The following is a 19598-nucleotide window of genomic DNA, read 5'->3' as shown; positions in this document are numbered from 1 at the left end:
TGCCCGGATAAGGATTCTTAATAATAATCACCCTTGAAAAGAGGGGGAAGAATGATTGTAGGACTTAGAGAGGTCAAGGGCACTAGGAGAACACAACCCACAGAATCAATTCAGCATGGCTTGTAGGGGCTTACAGAGAATGAAGTAGCAATCATGGAGGCTGTATGGGATTGTGCTAGGTCCTTTGCATTTATTTTGTGATTGTTTAACTTGGAGTCTTTTCTGGGACTCCTAACAGTGGGTGTGGGGATATCTTTACCTCTGTTGTCTGTCCTTGGAATCACTTTCCTTGTACTGAGTTACTTTGTTCAGCTTTGATATGATGGGTTGTACCTAATATAATTGTAATGTAAATGTATTCAGTTGATGTAAGTGGGGGAGGTCTGCTTTTTTTCTGACTGAAACTGGAGGAACAATGGATCTGGGGAAAATGGGAGGTGGAGCTGGGACTGGTAAGAATGGAAGGAAGGGAGGTTAGTCTGGATGCATTGTATGAGAGAATGATATGTAAATAGAAAAAATACTTTCTCTTTTCTTTTTTTAAAACAGAAAGCATTATTTATTTATTTATTTATTTATTTATTTAGAGACAGGGCTTCTCTGTGTAGCCCTGGCTGTCCTGGAACTCACTCTGTAGACCAGGCTGGCCTTGAACTCAGAAATCTGCCTGCCTCTGCCTCCCAAGTGCTGGGATTAAAGGCGTGCACCACCACGCCCAGCTATTTATTTACTTTTTAATGTTAATTATTATTAGATATTTTCTTCATTTACATTTCAAATGCTATCCCCTTTCCTAGTTTCCTCTCCAAAAGTCCCCTATACCCTCTCCCCACCCTACTCCCCAACGTACCCACTTCCCCTTCCTGGCCCTGGCATTCCCCTGTACTGGAGAATATATATATATATATATATATATATATATATATATATATATATATATATATATATATATATATATATAATCTTCACAAGACCAAGGGCCTTTCTAAGTCCTCCATACCCCACTGACAAAAAGGAGAGAGAGAGAGAAAAAAAATAAGTAGAACAAAGAGCAGAACATGGATTCAGCATGTCCTCTCCAGAAAATATAAGGGCAGAAGATCTATCAGCAATTCTGAGAATGTCCAAAATGGTTTCTTTCTTTCTTTCTTTCTTTCTTTCTTTCTTTCTTTCTTTCTTTCTTTCTTTCTTTCTTTCTTTCTTTCTTTCTTTCTTTCTTTCCTTTCTTTCTTTCTTTCTTTCTTTCTTTCTTTCTTTCTTTCTTTCTTTCTTTCTTTCTGTCTTCCTTCCTTCCTTCCTTTCTCTCTCTCTTCCTTCCTTTCTTCCTTTCTTCCAATCTTCCTTCCTTCCTTCCTTCCTTCCTTCCTTCCTTCCTTCCTTCCTTCCTTCCTTCCTTCCTTTCTCTCTCTCTCTCTCTCTCTCTCTCTCTCTCTCTCTCTCTCTCTTTCTTTCTTTCTTTCTTTCTTTCTTTCTTTCTTTCTTTCTTTCTTTCTTTCTTTCTTTCTTTCTTTCTTTCTTTCTTAACTCAGGAACTTTTCCTTTTCCTGAAAATGCTGTTATTAATAAAAGGAGATACTGTGGTATAAGATACTTGTTCTAGAACATACAGGAAAATAGGGATAAAACATAAACTCTTTAGAGTGAGAAAAATTCTGTTAAGATTAGTAAGAATTATTTTGTTCTAGATACCGGTTGTGGATTAGGTGATAAATGTCATACTCAGGCTAATATGTTGTAGGCCTGGCTCTTGTCTGAAGTAGTTATTTGGAAAGGTAATAGACACCTTAAAACGTGGAACCAAGCTGGAAAAAGTAGGACATTTGGCACATATTCTTTCCCCAACTTTTCTCCTTTCCTGCCACTGTGAGGTAGGCAATCTCTGTCACATGCTCCTGTTGCTGTGATTGTCTCCCTTGGTATAGCGATTTACAGAACTCTGGACTGAACACACTGAAATCATGAGAGAAAATAAACCTTTAATCATCTGATTTTTATCTGTTAAGAATTTGGTCACTGATAGAAGGAAAATAACCAGCAAAATAGGACAGAGCTAAGCTGTAAATTAGAAAGGGGTTTTATGGGTTTTTCTACTTGCAAATGTTAATGGATAGTTTATGCTTGTTCTGGGAAATCAATTGCTATTGATCAACAAGGAGCTCTCACACTGAGAACATAGGGTAGGTAACAATCCACCCAGTGATTGGGCAGCCTGTGTCATCAAGGACAGTCCTATAAAGAGCAAATGTCTCTCCTGTTGTCTTAATTTAAGATCATAGGCATGAAGAATATTCTGCAATGTTTCAATGTTACTCATTGGGAGAGGCATGTTAGAAATTAAAAAGAGACCCGCCAGCTACCCACGACCCCCGCCGCAGGATTTTGGGACTGCTGGTGAGTGGAACACAGCTTCTGCTCCAATCCAATTGCGCGGGACCTGAGACTGCATTAGTTAGGGAAGCAGAAACCGGCCTGAGTAGGGCCACAGGCCTCATCCGGCCGGATCAGCTCCGGGGTAGCGGGAGCGCAGGGTTGCCTGACACCCGCCAGCTACCCACGACCCCCGCCGCAGGATTTTGGGACTGCTGGTGAGTGGAACACAGCTTCCGTTCCAGTCCAATCACGCAGGACCTGAGACTGCTCTGGTTGGGGAGAGAGAAATCCGGCCTACATAGGGCCACAACCCTCTTCCGGTCAGAAAAGCACCGGGGCAGCTGGGGCGCAGGGTCGGCTGACACTCACCAGCTACCCACAGGATCTTAAGACTTCTGGAGAGTGGAACACAGCTTCTGCTCCAATCCAATTGCACGCGGGACCAGAGACTGCATTAGTTAGGGAAGCAGAAAAACGGCCTGTGTAGGACCACAGGCCTCTTCCGGCTGGACCAGCACCGGGGTACCATCAGCTACCCACGACCCCCTCCGCAGGATTTAGAGACTGCTGGTGAGTGGAACACAGCTTCTGCTCCAATCTTTAAACAGTGACAACGATAACAACTAACCCCAGAGATTACCAGATGGCGAAAGGTAAACGTAATAATCTTACTAACAGAAACCAAGACCACTCACCATCATCAGAACCCAGCACCCCCACTTCGCCCAGTCCAGGGCACCCCAACACACCGGAAAAGCTAGACACGGATTTAAAAGCATATCTCCTGATGATGATAGAGAACTTCAAGAAGGACTTTAATAACACACTTAAAGAAATGCAGGAGAACACTGCTAAACAGGCAGAAGACAATAAAGAGACAGCACAAAAATCCCTTAAAGAATTGCAGGAGAACACTGCTAAAGAGTTACAAATCCTTAAAGAAAAACACGATAACATAATCAAACAGGTAGAAGTCCTTACAGAAAAACAGGAAAACACATCCAAACAGATGATGGAAATGAACAAAACCATACTAGACCTAAAAAGGGAAGTAGACACAATAAAGAAAACCCAAAATGAGGCAACACTGGAGATAGAAACCCTAGGAAAGAAATCTGGAACCATAGATACGAGCATCAGCAACAGAATACAAGAGATGGAAGAGAGAATCTCAGGTGCAGAAGATTCCATAGAGAACATCGGCACAACAATCAAGGAAAATGTAAAATGCAGAAAGATCCTAACTCAAAACATCCAAGAAATACAGGACACAATGAGAAGACCAAACCTACGGATAATAGGAGTGGATGAGAATGAAGATTTTCAACTCAAAGGACCAGCAAACATCTTCAACAAAATTATAGAAGAAAACTTCCCAAATCTAAAGAAAGAGATGCCCATGAACATACAAGAAGCCTACAGAACTCCAAATAGACTGGACCAGAAAAGAAATACCTCCCGACACATAATAATCAGAGCAACAAATGCTCTAAATAAAGATAGAATACTAAAAGCAGTAAGAGAAAAAGGCCAAGTAACATATAAAGGCAAGCCTATCAGAATTACACCAGATTTTTCACCAGAGACTATGAAAGCCAGAAGATCCTGGACGGATGTTATACAGACACTAAAAGAACACAAATTCCAGCCCAGGCTACTATACCCAGCCAAACTCTCAATTAACATAGATGGAGAAACCAAAGTATTCCACGACAAAACCAAATTCACACATTATCTCTCCACGAATCCAGCCCTTCAAAGGATAATAACAGAAAAAAACCAATACAAGGACAGGAACCACGCCCTAGAAACAACAAGAAGGTAATCCCTAAACAAACCTAAAAGAAGACAGCCACAAGAACAAAATGCCAACTTTAACAACAAAAATAACAGGAAACAACAATTACTTTTCCTTAATATCTCTTAATATCAATGGACTCAACTCCCCGATAAAAAGACATAGACTAACAAACTGGCTACACAAACAAGACCCAACATTTTGCTGCTTACAGGAAACTCATCTCAGAGAAAAGGATAGACACTACCTCAGAATGAAAGGCTGGAAAACAATTTTCCAAGCAAATGGCATGAAGAAACAAGCTGGAGTAGCCATTCTAATATCTGATAAGATTGACTTCCAACCCAAAGTCATTAAAAAAGACAGGGAGGGACACTTCATACTCATCAAAGGTAAAATCCTCCAAGAGGAACTATCAATCCTGAATATCTATGCTCCAAATACAAAGGCAGCCACATTCATTAAAGAAACTTTAGTAAAGCTCAAAGCACACATTGCACCTCATACAATAATAGTGGGAGACTTCAACACACCACTTTCACCAATGGACAGATCATGGAAACAGAAACTAAACAGGGACACAGTGAAACTAAGAGAAATTATGAATCAAATGGATCTGGCAGATATCTACAGAACATTCTATCCTAAAACGAAAGGATATACCTTCTTCTCAGCACCTCATGGTACCTTCTCCAAAATTGACCACATAATTGGTCACAAAGCAGGCCTCAACAGATATAAAAATATTGAAATTGTCCCATGCATCCTATCAGATCACCATGGACTAAGGCTGATCTTCAATAACAAAATAAATAATAGAAAGCCAACCTTCACGTGGAAACTGAACAACACTCTTCTCAATGATACCTTGGTCAAGGAAGGAATAAAGAAAGAAATTAAGGACTTTTTAGAGTTCAATGAAAATGAAGCCACAACATACCCAAACTTATGGGACGCAATGAAAGCATTTCTAAGAGGAAAACTCATAGCTATGAGTGCCTCCAAAAGGAAACTAGAGAGAGCACACATTAGCAGCTTGACAACACACCTAAAAGCACTAGAACAAAAGGAAGCAAATTCACCCAAGAGGAGTAGACGGCAGGAAATAATCAAACTCAGGGGTGAAATCAACCAAGTGGAAACAAGAAAAACTATTCAAAGAATCAACCAATCAAGGAGCTGGTTCTTTGAGAAAATCAACAAGATAGATAAACCCTTAGCCAGACTCACTAGAGGGCACAGGGAAAGCATCCTAATTAACAAAATCAGAAATGAAAAAGGAGACATAACAACAGATCCTGAAGACATCCAAAACACCATCAGATCCTTCTACCAAAGGCTATACTCAACAAAACTGGAGAACCTGGATGAAATGGAGAAGTTCCTAGACAGATACCAGGTACCAAAGCTGAATCAAGATCAGGTTAATGATCTAAACAGCCCTATATCCCCCAAAGAAATAGAAGCAGTCATTAATAGTCTCCCAACTAAAAAAAGCCCAGGACCAGATGGGTTTAGTGCAGAGTTCTATCAGACCTTCAAAGAAGATCTAATCCCAGTTCTTCACAAACTATTCCACAAAATAGAAACAGAAGGTACTCTACCCAACTCATTCTATGAAGCCACAATTACTCTGATACCTAAACCACAAAAAGACCCAACAAAGATAGAAAACTTCAGACCAATATCCCTTATGAATATTGATGCAAAAATCCTCAATAAAGTTCTTGCTAACCGAATCCAAGAACACATCAAAACAATCATCCATCCTGACCAAGTAGGTTTCATCCCAGGGATGCAGGGATGGTTCAATATACGGAAATCCATCAACGTAATCCAGTATATAAACAAACTCAAAGACAAAAACCACATGGTCATCTCGTTAGATGCGGAAAAAGCATTTGACAAGATCCAACACCCATTCATGATAAAAGTCTTGGAAAGATCAGGAATTCAAGGCCCATACCTAAACATGATAAAAGCAATCTACAGCAAACCAGTAGCCAACATCAAAGTAAATGGTGAGAAGCTTGAAGCAATCCCTCTAAAATCAGGGACTAGACAAGGCTGTCCACTTTCTCCATACCTATTCAACATTGTACTTGAAGTCCTAGCCAGAGCACTTCGACAACAAAAGGAGATCAAAGGGATACAAATTGGAAAAGATGAAGTCAAAATATCACTTTTTGCAGATGATATGATAGTATATATAAGTGACCCTAAAAATTCCACCAGAGAACTCCTAAGCCTGATAAACAGCTTCGGTGAAGTAGCTGGATATAAAATTAACTCAAACAAATCAATGGCCTTTCTCTACACAAAGAATAAACAGGCTGAGAAAGAAATTAGGGAAACAACACCCTTCTCAATAGTCACAAATAATATAAAATATCTTGGCGTGACTCTAACTAAGGAAGTGAAAGATCTGTATAATAAAAACTTCAAGTCTCTGAAGAAAGAAATTATAGAAGATCTCAGAAGATGGAAAGATCTCCCATGCTCATGGATTGGCAGGATCAACATTGTAAAAATGGCTATCTTGCCAAAAGCAATCTACAGATTCAATGCAATCCCCATCAAAATTCCAAATCAATTCTTCAACGAATTAGAAAGGGCAATCTGCAAATTCATCTGGAATAACAAAAAACCTAGGATAGCAAAAACTCTTCTCAAGGATAAAAGAACCTCTGGTGGAATCACCATGCCGGACCTAAAGCTCTACTACAGAGCAATTGTGATAAAAACTGCATGGTACTGGTATAGTGACAGACAAATAGACCAATGGAATAGAATTGAAGACCCAGAAATGAACCCACACACCTATGGTCACTTGATCTTCGACAAGGGAGCTAAAAACATCCAGTGGAAGAAAGACAGCATTTTCAACAAATGGTGCTGGCACAACTGGTTGTTAACATGTAGAAGAATGCGAATCGATCCATTCCTATCTCCTTGTACTAAGGTCAAGTCTAAGTGGATCAAGGAACTTCACATAAAACCAGAGACCCTGAAACTTATAGAGGAGAAAGTGGGGAAAAGCCTTGAAGATATGGGCACAGGGGAAAAATTCCTGAATAGAACAGTAATGGCTTGTGCTGTAAGATCGAGAATTGACAAGTGGGACCTCATGAAACTACAAAGCTTCTGCAAGGCTAAAGACACCATCAATAAGACAAAAAAACCACCAACAGATTGGGAAAGGATCTTCACCTATCCTAAATCAGATAAGGGACTAATATCCAATATATATAAAGAACTCAAGAAGGTGGACTCCAGAAAGTCAAATAACCCCATTAAAAAATGGGGCTCAGAACTGAACAAAGAATTCTCACCTGAGGAATACGGAATGGCAGAGAAGCACCTGAAAAAATGTTCAACATCCTTAATCATCAGGGAAATGCAAATCAAAACAACCCTGAGATTCCACCTCACACCAGTCAGAATGGCTAAGATCAAAAATTCAGGTGACAGCAGATGCTGGCGAGGATGTGGAGAAAGAGGAACACTCCTCCATTGTTGGTGGGATTGCAAGCTTGTACAACCACTCTGGAAATCAGTCTGGCGGTTCCTCAGAAAATTGGACATAGTACTACCGGAGGATCCAGCAATACCCCTCCTGGGCATATATCCAGAAGATGTCCCAACCGGTAAAAAGGACACATGCTCCACTATGTTCATAGCAGCCCTATTTATAATAGCCAGAAGCTGGAAAGAACCCAGATGTCCCTCAACAGAGGAATGGATACAGAAATTATGGTACATTTACACAATGGAGTACTACTCAGCTATTAAAAAGAATGAATTTATGAAATTCCTAGCCAAATGGATGGACCTGGAGGGCATCATCTTGAGTGAAGTAACACAATCACAAAAGAACTCACACAATATGTATTCATTGATAAGTGGATATTAGCCCAAAACTTAGGATACCCAAGATATAAGATACAATTTGATAAACGCATGAAACTCAAGAAGAATGAAGACCAAAGTGTGGACACTGTGCACCTTCTTAGAATTGGGAACAAAACACCCAGGGAAGGAGTTACAGAGACAAAGTTAGTAGCTGTGATGAAAGGATGGACCATTTAGAGACTGCTGTATCCAGGGATCCGTCCCATAATCAGCTTCTAAATGCTGACACCATTGCATACACTAGCAAGATTTTGCTGAAAGGACCCAAATATAGCTGTCTCTTGTGAGACGATGCCGGGGCCTAGCAAACACAGGAGTGGATGTTCACAGTCAGCTATTGGATGTATCACAGGGCTCCCAATGGAGAAGCTAGAGAAAGTACCCAAGGAGCTAAAGGGATCTGCAACCCTATTGTTGGAACAACATGATGAACTAACCAGAACCCTGGAGCTCTTGTCTCTAGCTGCATATGTATCGAAAGATGGTCTAGTCGGCCATCAATGGAAAGAGAGGCCCATTGGACTTGCAAACTTTATATGCCCCAATATAGGGGAATGCCAGGGCCAAAAGAATGGGAATGGGTGGGTAGGGAAGTGGGGGGGCGCTATGGGGGACTTTTGGGATAGTATTGGAAATGTAATTGAGGAAAATATGTAATAAAAATATATATAAAAAAAAAAAAAACAAAAAAAAAAAAAAAAAAAAAGAAATTAAAAAGAGGATCTGAGAGAAAGAGAGAAAATAAAATATTGTAATATCTGAGGAATGTTATTATTCTGATTTTTGAATATTTAATATTAATAATCAAATAAAATTCTTATTATCATTCTGAGTTTTTTTAATCTATTACATTTTTTTCTAGTCTGAAATACAAAAATTTAAAATATTATTCTACTGATCAAACAAAGTTCTACCTATTATTTTGCAGTGTATGGATGCAAACAAAATACAGAAATATTTTTTGACATCATGATATGGAAGAGAAAATATATCGTTCTTTGAAAAACAAATACACCAAAATGCTGGATCAAATGTTTTCACTTTTTCAGTCATTACTGAAAATAATTAGTGTACAGACATATATGCTACCCATCTCTTTGGGATGCCTTTCCCATCCCCAGGGATGAAGTGAAGTCTCCCCAGGGTGTTCAGAATCACAGTTTGAGAAACATTGTCCCAGTTAGACAGAAAATAAGATAATTACAAGAACAATTTGCAATCTCTAGGTGATTTAGAAAACAGGAGCAGGCTGCAAGTTATATTATCAACTGAAGTGACAAAATATAATTACTGCCTGGGAGGCCTTTGTTCTGGGAGCCTGCAGTCTTAAGAATACAAGAGCACAGTGAATCACTCAGCTGGCTTTCCATCTCTGCTACTGTCTCTGAGTCTAGCTTTTGTGATCAGACAGAAGCTGAGAAACCATGTTTCTTTTTATAACTTCTGGCAGGGATCTTAGTAATGAAGACTCACATCAACACACTGAGGTGGTAAATCTCTTGGAAAATTGTATTCTACTCTTGCAGAAACATTTTGCATATTGCTGATAATTACCATGGAGAAAAAGCCACTAAGTCATAACAATGATCTGGCCTTAAAATTATTTTTCCATAATATTTCTCAGAGATTCAATAATTAATTTATCATTTCTAATGTTGAATATCCTGATTTGAAATTTAAAATTCAGTTTTGATGAAAGTGAAATGTTCTGTCTCAGTCCAGCCCACTATATGTCCCATCATTCTTGCCGTATAACTTCAAATGAAAAGTAGTCAGTATAGTTCAAGGACATACATTTAGCTCAACATGGACTATGAACCGTAGGTTGAGGCTGTGTAGTTTGAGGCTGTGTTGTCTGAGGCTGTGTAGTTTGAGGCTAATGATCACTCATGAATCTACACTATGGAAAAATGGACTTAATATTGTTGGTATCTCTCTCTTAGGAGCATTTGAAACTACATTCAGCTGGAGTATATCTTTGCTTTGGCTGATCCCATGAATATAATCCAACTTACCAAATTATATAGATGGAATATAGTATCTTAAAAAATTTCAATGTACATAGTAACATACAGCTAGATGCATATAAATTCCTAGGTTAAAGTGGAATCTGCTTCTCTGAATTTATATATGGGCTTTAGGAATTTCAGCCCAGCTAGTCCAAAGACTGCTTGAGGAACAAGAGTCTAAGTTGAACACTGTACCAGAGAAATTATGATAATTTTTTTAAAAAGTGCACATTTTGTTCCTTTTATTGAAAATGGATTTTTTCTCATATATGCTGAATATGGTCTGTCTACCCTCAACTCCTCCAGTTCTTTCCCACCTCCCTCCCATCAAGATACATACTTTCTGTCTCTCAATAGAAAACAATCAAACTTCTACTGTATAATAAAATAAAATATAAGATAAAACAAATACTAATGTTTGATTTAGACAAAACAAACAAATAAAAAGAGACCCACTTATTTGCACAATCAGGAATCCTATAAAAAAGTACTACACTGAAAGCCATAATTTATATGTAACAGATCTATGGGGGCTAAAAATTGAAAAGCACAAATATGCAAAATAAAACAAAAATTAAAAATTATATATATATATATATATATATCCTTCTTTTCAGGGCACAGGGACCTGTTTAAGAGGAAGTGCAACAATAATAATAGTAAGATGGAGGACACCAAGGAAACAAGACTCTAAATGAACAACATCAACACACACATGAAGTCAAAGATACAGGTGTTTGCTAACAGAGAACCTGACCTCAATTGCTAAACCCAACATCTTAGAAGGAAAGAACCAACGCCTACAAATGATACTCTAACATACAATATGTGTGAGGCCATATGTTTGCCTTCCCACAAGCTGAATAAATCACTTTTTAAAGAAGTTATGAGGTTTTAAATTTATAAAAACCAATTTTATTCTTGAAAAGATACTTTAAAACTAAAAATATCCAGCAAGCTCTTAAATTTTATTAATAAGATGACAAACAAATTTCCATGAATGTGCCAAGGAATTGAAATAAATAATTCTTACCTTGAAGATCATCTATTGTATAAAAATGTTCGTTATAATTAGTCAGTATGGAAATTTAAGATGAAATCTTAGACTGAATCTAACTTAGTCACTACAGTCGCTAAAATATAAGTGGTAAAACTTTGCTCCAAAACACAGTTGTGAGTACATTAAATAATTATTATTCCTGATTTTTGCTTTTGGCAGTAGGCTATTACACAATATTTTTCTAAGCAATTTATTATTTCATTTAAAATCAAAACTAGTTTTACTGTCTGTCTCAGAAATACCAGCCTTAGAATTGAGTCTAAGCAGAGATAAAAGGTTTATTCTAGAACAATCATACACAAATCTTTTGGTATCTTCATTTGTAATAGTTCAGTGGGACAATGGACTCATAGAGACAGTTAAATAAATGATATGCTTCTGAAAAACAGAATTCTGCACAGGTCAAGAAAAAGCAAATTACTCATAAATCAGCAAGAAAGGAGTACAAGTGCGCATTTTCAAAGATAGGAGGCAGAGTCCAGGTTTATATGTTATAAGATCAGGCTATATGATCATGTTATAAGATCATGTCCCATGTCCTAGTTTGGTTTTATCTTGCTGTGAAGATACTGAACAAAACCAATTGAGGGGAATATAGAGTTTATTGGGAAAGCTGATGCAGGAACTTATGGCAGGAAATACTCTATATATTGAATTCCTTCCGGGCTCACATTCTGCTACTTTTCTTTTCCTCTTTGTTTTAGTTATTTCTTTTAGTTTTTGAGATTATAATCATATATAAACACACACATATATGTATATGCATATATATATCAAATATAACATTATTACATTTATCCCTTTCCTTAAATACACTAAAGCCCTCTTAATTTACCTTTCCACTTTTATAAATTCATGACCACTTGCCTAAGTGTTGTATTGTCCACAGTGGGCAGGACACTCCTCCATCAATTAGCAATCAAGAAAATGTTCACACAGACATACTCACAGAACCATTGGAAGGAGAAAATTCTTCAACTGCTATTCCCTCACCCTGAGTATGTTAAATTGATGACCAACATTAACTATCATAAATTCACCTGACATAAAAATGCATCACTGTTAATCCAGAACCTTACCTTGACTCCAAGTCTTATAATGTCACATGATAAAGCACAGCCAAATTTAAAAGTTCCACAGTCTCTAACATTTTTAACAATTTAAAATTCCAACTTCTCTATAGGTTTTATCTTTCCTTTGTTGGTTATTTTGGCTAAACTCATCGTCATTGGGTCCTGGGAGCCTCTTGCTTCTCTGTCATCTTGAGCTTTCTCAAGGCTATCTAGAGTACCCCATAACGCACTCACACATGTTTATGCTTAATTTCCTTACCTTCTGTACTCCTCTTCTGTCCCTTGGGTATTCCGTATTTTTGACTAATATCCACTTACTAGAGAATACATGCCATGTATGTCAATTTGGGTCTGAGTTATCTCACTTGGGATATTTTCTAGTTCCATCCATTTGTCTGAAAAACTCATGAAGTCCTCATTCTTTATAGCTGAGTCATATTCCATTGTGTAAATGAACCACAATTTTTGTATTCATTCTTCTGTTGTGAGACATATGGCTTGTTTCCAGATTTAGGCTATCACAAATAAGGCCAATATGAACATAGTGAAACAAGCGCTCCTCTGACATGGTAGAGAAACTTTGGGTATATGCCAAAGAGTGGTAGGTCTTCAGGTAGATCTATTTTCGATTTTTTGAGGACCTCCAAGTTATTTTCCAGAGTGGCTGTACCAGTTTGCAATCCCACCAGGAATGGAAGAATGTTCCTCTTTCTCCACATTCTTGCCAACATGTGCTGTCACCTGAATTTTTGATCTTCAGAATTCTGATTGGTGTAAGGTAGAACTCAGGGTTGATTTGATTTGCATTTCCCTGATCACTAAGAAACTTGGACATTTCTTTAAGTGATTCTTGCCTGTTCAAGATTCTTCTGTTGTAAATTTTCTGTTTAGTTCTATACCCCATTTTTGATTGAGTTGTTTGGTTTCTTGGAGGTTAGCTTCTTGAGTTCTTTATATATTTTGGATATTAGCCCTGTATCAGATGTGGGGTTAGTCAAGATTATTCCCCAATCCATAGATTGCTCTTTTGTCCTATTGATTATGTCCTTTGCCTTACAGAAGCTCTTCAGTTTGATGAGGTCCCATTAATCAATTCTTGATTTTAGAGACTGGATTTTAGAGTCACTGGAGTTCTGTTTAGGAATTGCAGCCCCTTATGCCCCAATGCCAATTAGTTCGAGGCTCTTTTCTACTTTCTTTTCTATTAGATTCAGTGTATCTGGTTTTATGTTGAGGTCTTTAATCTACTTGGACTTGAGCTTTGTGCAAGGTGACAAATATGGATCTATTTTCATTTTTCTACAAACTGACTGCCAGTTTGAACAGCACCATTTATTAAAGATGCTTTCTTTTTTCCATTGTATATTTTTTTGGCTTGTTTCTCAAAGATCAAGTGTCTCTAAGTGTGTGTTTTTATTTCTGAGTCTTCAATTCTATTCCATTAATTATTCAGAAGTAGAGTGGAGACTAAGGGAAAGGATCTAGCTGAAGGGATCTACAAATTGGGATCAAGCTGAAGGGGAGGCTACAAGGCCTAACATTATTACTGATGCTATGGTGTACTTACAGACAGGAGCCTAGCATGGATGTCCTCTGAGAGGCCCAACAAGCAGCTGGAAGGGTCAGATGCAGATACTTACACCCAACTAATGGACAGAAGCTGGTGACCCCATAGGTGAAAAAAGCTGAGGAGGAGGAGGGCAACCCCATAGAAAGACCAGGAGTCTCAACTAACCTGGCCCCCTGGGATCTCTCAAACATTGAGCCAACAACCAGGCAGCATACAGTAGCTGATATGAGCTCCTGACACATACACAGCAGAGGACTGCCTGGTATGTCCTCAGTGAGAAGAGATGCACTTAACAATTGAGAGACTTGAGGTCCCATTGAATGGAGAAGTCTGGTGGGATTTTAGGGGTTGGGGACATCCTCTTGGAAATGGTGGAAGAGGCATAGACAAGGGAACTGTCAGAAGGGAAATAATGACTATACTTTTAAAAAAAAGATTGAATGATGATGATGACCCCCAAAATGAAAGAAAATACACAGGAAATACTATTTTCTGTGTATTGGTATTTGGAAAAAAAAACAAATAGAACAAAACAGAACAGATCAAAACAAAACAAAACCAAATAAATAAATAAAGAGCAGGGATGGGGTATGGTCGATTAGCAATGACTTCTGTTTACTTATTCTAACGAAGCAAGGAATAATATTTTTTTCTATATAAAATATCTTCTAATTTCCCCCTTTAAATATCTTAGCTGTGGTCTTTTGTAAAATCTAGAATAAGTCATTTCCTTTTGTAATCCATAAGGGAAAAACTAGAGTACACTTAAAATCAAAGGAAAACCAAACTCCAGCTATGTCAATATCTGTGTCCAAATCTGGGACTCACTCCTGGTTTTATGGTCTCCAGAGTGCTTAAGCAGCTACACTTCTCCATCTCTGCATCTGCAATGTACAACATGTCTAGTAAATTTAGGCCCACTCTACTTTCCCTGTCTTTGGCGATCACAGTATAGTTCTGGCATCGTTAATATGCTGGCATTCCCATGTAGCTGATGCTTCACCTTCATTGATAGTCTTTTCTGGATAGTGCCACACAGTGCTAAGCTTTGCTGTCTATGAGTCCTTCATGAATTTAAACTAGTACCACAAAGGAGACTCTTTCACATTGCCAAGTTTGGTTTCCTGCTTGAGATGTAGCCTCTAGATCTTAGCTTCTGTGTGCTGACCCCAAGAAAATACTCCCAGAATATTTTGCCACAGTGATATTAGTCTCTTATTTATCACAGTTGGGTTTTCAGACCGAGTTAGCAGAATTTATATTATTGTCTCCGCAAAGCAAAGAAGGCTTCACTTTCACAGAGTAATCCAAATATATCACACCAACAGTGCTGATAGCATTTTTAAGTGATTCTCAAATTTCTCTCTGAAACTAAAAGCTGATCTGTACTCTCCATATTTCTTTCAGTATTATCTTCCAAACTCTTACAGAATATTCCACTAAGTTTTGAACACTATAGCTTTTTCATCACAAACTTCCAAACACTCCCCAATACCAATATGGTCAGCAGCATTGCAGCAGCATCAAATATTTAGTGCTAATTTCTATCATAGTTTTCTAGTTATCACTGTAGAAAATAACATGAAAATACACACACACACACACACATATATATATATATATATATATATATATATATATATATATATATATAGAGAGAGAGAGAGAGAGAGAGAGAGAGAGAGAGAGAGAGAGACGGAGAGAGAGAGAGAGAGGAGAGACCTGGAAATGAATAGGTTTATTTAACTTACTCTTTCTGACTACAGTTTATCATTGAGGAGTCATGGTAGAGGCTCAAACAGGAAGAGAGGTAAGAAATACAAAGTGATGCCACTTCCTGGCTGACTCCCTCACTGAGGACAACTGGAGGGGCTAATAGCAGAGGAGGGATTTACGAGGATGGGACTGGGAGGAGAGATAAAAGGGGGGCTGCAATCAGGATGTAAAGTGAATAAATAAATTAATTAGTAAAAGAAAGAAAGAAACAAAAATATTTGACTACAAAAAAGGAAAAGAAGGCACATGACTATAATTATTGTTCAAAAATAATCACATTTGTTTGTTAATAAAATTATGGTATTTATTGTAAAACATTAACCTAATGGTAATATGCTATAATAATAATGATACATCTACAAAATCATCTTAAGGCAACACAGTCAGGAGCAATCACAAAGTAATACTTGATGGTTCCGTACTATATGCATTGAACTGGGTCAGCAGGACTTACTAAGGAAAGCCTAATTTTTCGGAAAAAAATATGATCAGTAAACCTCTCATTGATAAATGAATAGAATAGAAGACAGAATTGAAATGAATGAATTTAGATTGAATAAAACGATGCAACAATGAATTTAGAAGTCTTGGTATGGGTAATTTGAAGAATGTTCTGCAATTTAAATTCCCCAAATATGGAAAATTGAAATGTAAATTAAAAATATCTTAAAAAAAAAGTACATAAATACATTTGACCCAATAATGTTAAATAAGGAAATATAAGTAGTTTCACATTTATGACAAAGATTTAAGTGAAGCATTAATACCTTGCTTACAGAGAAAAACTCACAATGTGATAGAATCATAACTAAACTTTGCTACTTTGAGTAGATTCAAGAAATCTACTCAACCAGTTCACAAGATAGGAATGAAAGAATGACAAACTCATTCTACACAATTAAATTATCCCAGTACCATCATCACATAAGAGCATAACAACAGCAATAAAAATAAATAAAAACAAAAGTTACAACAATGTTTGTGATAGATAGAGATACATTGTGAAGAGTAAAGGTTATGAAGGAACTTCTTTACATCCAGAGACATAAGTTTAGTTCATTAGACATACATCAGCGAGTGGGATAGAGCACTTACATAGACCTAAAGGCAAAAATTACAATCAATATCCTGAATTAATTAAATAAACAGAGAATTTCATACATCATAAGCCTATGTATGACATGTGTATCGACAACATCATACAGAATGGAAAAATTTGAAAGCATTTCCTACAATATAAAGAACAAGACAAGTATTACCATCCTGTTTTCTGTTTTTAATATAGTATTTGAAATCTTAACTACAACAATAAGAATAGAGAGATAATTAAGTAGAATGTAAATAAGAAAGGAAGAAAGTCAAAGGATCCTAAAGTGCAGGTGATACAGGACTGTAGGTAAAATACCCTAAGTATTCCACCAAGAAACACTTAGATTTGTTACACAATTTAAGAAGAGTAGATAAATACAAATTCATCTTACAAAAATAATTACCTTTCAATACACAAACATTGAAGTTGCTAACAATGAAACAAGATCAAAATAATTCACAATAAACACACACCCACAAATGCATACATAGATGAAATAAATACATGTAAACAGGAATCTCAAAAGTTGTGAAAAGATAAAATTCATGTTGTATTCTACATATATATATAGGCAAATATGAATAAAAATAAATTAAGGCTTGAAAATTTAGCTACACATTAGTTAGCATGAGACATGGGTAGTCATTATAGAGTGATGGAATTTTCCTTGTGCTGATTAAGTTGTTGACCGGATGGAAATATGCACTTGACAAAATTCATTGTACTACACATCATATAGTAATTTATTTCACCTCAATTTAAAAATGGAAACTTCTGGGATTCATAAGAATCTCTTGTGAAGCTTTTCAAAGGATACTCAATTTGCATTCAAATGCTCAGTTGCAACAGTGAAGAAGCCAAATTTCAGAAACCATGAATGCAGATGGGTAGAAATCTCTTTCTTGCCTCTTCATATGAATGTCCAGCCTATTTCTTGACAATAATAATTTCCTCCTTACTTGTGGCTGCTTAGCCTTATTCAGTTTTCTTACAAGTAAATTCTAAATTGAGGTGCAAAAAAGAAGGTTGACAGAAAAGTGGTATCACACCCATGCCAGATAATCCAGGGACGTAGCATTTTGAACTAGTATGCTAAATAGTTTGAGGTCAACTTGTCACAGGCCAAAGTCATCTGAGAGGAAGGAACCTCAATTAAGAAAATGCATCCAGCCCAGCCAGGTAGTGGTGGCACATGCTTTTAATTCCAGCACTTGAGATGCAGAGGCAGGCAGATTACAGAGTTCGAGGCCAGGCTGGTCTACAGAGTGAGTTCCAGGACAGCCAGGACTACACAGAGAAACCCTATCTCGAAACAAAATAAAACAAGACAAGACAAGACAAGATAAGACAAGACAAGACACAAGGCACAAGACAAGACAAAAAACAAAACAAACAAAACAAAACAACTGTAAGGACCAGATTTCAGATCAGCAGAATGAACATAGGAGGAAGATCAACTGTCCTTACTTCTAACATCAATAAAAATTGTACTTTTACACATGTGGAATTGTTCATGTATATAAAAATACAAATTTATCCACACATGTACAAAACATGCACAGATACATGCATGCACACAAAAAAGACACCCCTGCAAGCACACGTGTGCACACACACACACACACACACACACACACACAAACACATGTGCACATAACAAAAAAGTCATGTAGAAAGCTATTTCTCACTTCTACTGATTTGCATCTCAAATTAATTCATAAATCCCAAAATTGAATAATAGAATCTATGTATGAGATAGAACATATGATATTTGTACTTCCAAGCCTGAATTACCTCACTCATATAATATCTCCCAATTCAGTATGTTTTCTTACAAACTGAACATTTTTCTTTAAAACTAAATAACCCCATTATGCTTATGTATTATATTGTCCCAATGTATTCTAGGCAATTGATATTTTCCTTTACATTTTTATACTTTATAATGTAATAGACTTCAGCTTTTATTTTTAGATTTATTTATTTATTATATGTAAGTACACTGTAGCTGTCTTCAGTTCAGACGCTCCAGAAGAGGGCGCCAGATCTCGTTACGGATGGTTGTGAGCCACCATGTGGTTGCTGGGATTTGGAAGAGCAGTCAGGTGCTCTTACCCACTGAGCCATCTCACCAGCCGCCGACTTCAGCTTTTAAAAGGACTTATTAAATCAATACATATTCAATGATAATTAACTCTAGAGATTATATAAAATAAGAGTTTCTAAGAAAAATATAGAATATATAAATAGTTATGCTAATATGAATTTTTTTATATGTAGTAGAAAACTGTATCTCTGGACTAATAATAAAAAACACATCTCTACATGATAACATACTGATTGCTTAAGTTAAACAACAACAACACAAAAAATACCACCTGTAACCTCTTTCTTCTGTCCCCTTAATTAATCATTAAAGAATAACTTGCCTGATACTTTTAAAAGTAAATTAAAATACACTTATCCAGAAAATTTCTCTATTATTCCTAGAGGCATATAAACATCTAAAGAAAAGTATTAGCTATACTGATGTCAGTTCATCTATGTGTTAGCAAACACCTGTATCCACATTTTTAAAAGATACATTATTTTGTTTGTATGTGTGAGGATCCACATGCCTGTGCATTTTCCTGTAGAAAAGTGGTTATCAATCTTCCTAATGCTGTGATCTTTTAATATCGTTCCTCATGTTGTAATGACCCCTGACCATAAAATTAGCTTTGTTGCTGCTTCATACCTGTAATTTTGCTATAGTTATGAGCCATAGTGCAAATTCCTGTGTTTTCTGATGCTTTTAGGCAACTACTAGTGTTGTGACGCACAGGTTGAGAACAGAGGCCAACGTTGGGACTTTGCATTTATTGTTCTCTGTTTTGTTTGTTCGTGTTTGGTTTTGGTTTTGTTTCCTTTTCTTATAGGACCTCTCAGTGAACTAGAGCC

Source organism: Mus caroli, unplaced genomic scaffold (genome assembly GCF_978045245.1).
Source record: "Mus caroli unplaced genomic scaffold, Mus_caroli_1 scaffold_7, whole genome shotgun sequence".
Classification (NCBI taxonomy): domain Eukaryota; kingdom Metazoa; phylum Chordata; class Mammalia; order Rodentia; family Muridae; genus Mus; species Mus caroli.
The sequence above is the reverse complement of the archived record's forward strand: the minus strand, read 5'-3'. Positions refer to the sequence as shown.